The 2,500-nt window shown below is 34.3% G+C and overlaps 1 protein-coding gene across 12 annotated transcripts in view; it reads right to left on the bottom strand.

Annotated features, from left to right (window-relative positions):
- LOC113808106 (uncharacterized) overlaps window positions 1-2,500 on the bottom strand; it is a 296,198-nt gene that overhangs the window by 72,073 nt on the left and 221,625 nt on the right. The window lies entirely within an intron of this gene.

Consider the following 2,500-nt stretch of genomic DNA (forward strand, 5'->3'; position numbering starts at 1 on the left):
TTATGAGTTCAATTACAAGAAGGAATCCGGAACGCCGCTTTGAAAAAAAAGAAAGAGAAAAAAAAGATATAAACTTGTTTGAATACATCTTACGGCAGCTTGAATGCCAAAACAAATTAAAACGACAGTCCATCGTTTCTTACAATAAATATGAAGTCCATTAATTGTATTTAAATTAAACATTCGTGAAAAATATATGAAGAACCTTGTAGGGGTTAGGGGGGGGGGGGTAATGGGGCCCCGGCATATAAACCCGTAGTTTTCGAACTTGGCTTTTTAAGGTAATAATATATTTCTAAAAAAATATAGATATATACAAATACAAATACAAAATACATCACTAGCACAAAGCTTCTTATTTATCATTATTCTCCATTATATGACGTGAAAGAGACGGGTCTGCCCTTTGCATTTCTCCGCAAGAAAAAAAAAAGAAAAAAAGAAAGATCGTTCGAAAACTGCGGGTGAATATGAAACTCCGGCTTCATCCCCGAGTAAACGCTTTTGACTGCGGGGTTAAAACATTTTTTTTCTTTTAACTTTCTCCCGTCTATACGCTTTCAACTTAAAAAAAGATGAAGAAAAAAATATCTTCGCGGATATACAGTATGTATTTATTTATTGTAGAGCCCGGCCCAAATATTATTATTATTATTATCATTATTATATTTTTTATTATGGAACAGAAGTTGAGATAAACTGAGAAATGCCTTTCGTTAAGGAAGTTTATAGGTCTCATGAGAAAACCAAATGAGGTAAGCAAAAACTGATATTATGCAGGAAATACATATATCTAAATCGAATATAGGGACAGCCCGCTCTTCAGATACATGTTGGACTTGAGTTGGATAACAGATTGACTGAAGCAATGTAACAAGCCATGGATACGAGAGATCGGATGTGAGTTTTACTACAAAGTCCGCCGGTTAAAAGCCAGAAGTGAGTGAGCAACGACTGGATAGACCACGGATAGACCATAGGTGGAGAACGAGAGAAATTACCCCCAGGAGGAGCGACAGAATCATGTAGGAACCATGAGTTAAAGGTCGAGAAAAAAGCTCTTGGGCTATCTTCTTAAAGCAGGAGAGAGAATTATGCCACAGTATGCTATGTTTTATATATATATGTATATATATATATATATATATATATATATATATATATATATATATATATATATATATATATATATATAATTTTATTTCTTTTTCTGTCGCTGTTGTATTTATATGGAATTAGTTGAAATCGTGAAGATGGGGTTGTGAAGTGCATTTTTTATGAAAATGTATCTGTTTGTATGAATGTAAATGCCTGTTTGTGTTTGGTTGTTAAAATGATGGCTGTATGTGAATCTGCGTATGATGTGTACGTATGTGAATGATATGTGCCTGTGTGTCTAGGCTTCTGCGGGTATTGTGTTTATACGTGTGTACTGGCGTCTGCTCCTAAGTGTACTATGTATGCGTGCGTGGGTGAACAGGCATACATGACTTTGTGTTATATGCGGGTGTGCATGTATGTACGAGTGTGCATGTGAGTGTCTAGAGGCCCGAGTTCCTGTACGTATGTTCCTCTTAATTAGTTTATACGTATGCTAATGAGAGCCTGAACTGAATCGGAATCTGATAATGAGGACAGTTAGTATGACTCCGCGTGGATTCCCTGTGAACGATGATAAACATTTCACAATATTCACCATCATGCTGTGTCATTGTGATGCAAATTGATGGCCACACAAAGATCCAACATTGAATCTGATTGTGGATTTGTATCAGAAAATATGTATTTTGGCATGGAAGGTATAATTTATGTTAATGTCGTTTGTGGATTTGTGGCAAAGAAACCGTTGTTGGTTTTTGAAGAGGTGGGCTTAAGTAAAACTCAAAATTTTGAATTTTCCTTTTCCTTACTTTCACGTATATTTCAGAATTAGGGTTAAGCGTACTTCTAAACTACATACTTAAAACAAGTAAGACTGTTTTAGAGGGATAAGGCCAAAGGAGTTTATATGAATAAACCAAGAAAAGAGATGCATCGCGATGGTTGACAAAGCTATGGAAACCAAATTAATCACTTAAATGCTATAGATTTTTAAAGATATTCACAACTTATATTAACTGGTCCCTGAATCTTATTATGTGGGCGATGATATATAATCCCATTTTAGACTTTTAGTTGCGAAGAAGACAGGTGTCACTGGAGTCTAATGGTAATCTACTATTAGCTAGCAAGTTGTCATTGGCAATAGAGGTAGTTTGGTGGAAATTGGAGAATGGTGACTACCGGGCTGGTGTTTGTGATTGTAATGCTGATTATAGTCATTTCTGTTACTATTGCAGTTAACCGGGTAATGAAAATGATAGTGATGATAATTACAATCATAGAAATAGTTATAGTAATGAGGAAAATAATAATAATAATAGTAATAATAATAATGATAATAATAATAATAAGATAATAATAACAATGATGATAACAATGACAATAAAATGAGAACGAT

This window comes from Penaeus vannamei, chromosome 19 (assembly GCF_042767895.1).
Source record: "Penaeus vannamei isolate JL-2024 chromosome 19, ASM4276789v1, whole genome shotgun sequence".
Classification (NCBI taxonomy): domain Eukaryota; kingdom Metazoa; phylum Arthropoda; class Malacostraca; order Decapoda; family Penaeidae; genus Penaeus; species Penaeus vannamei.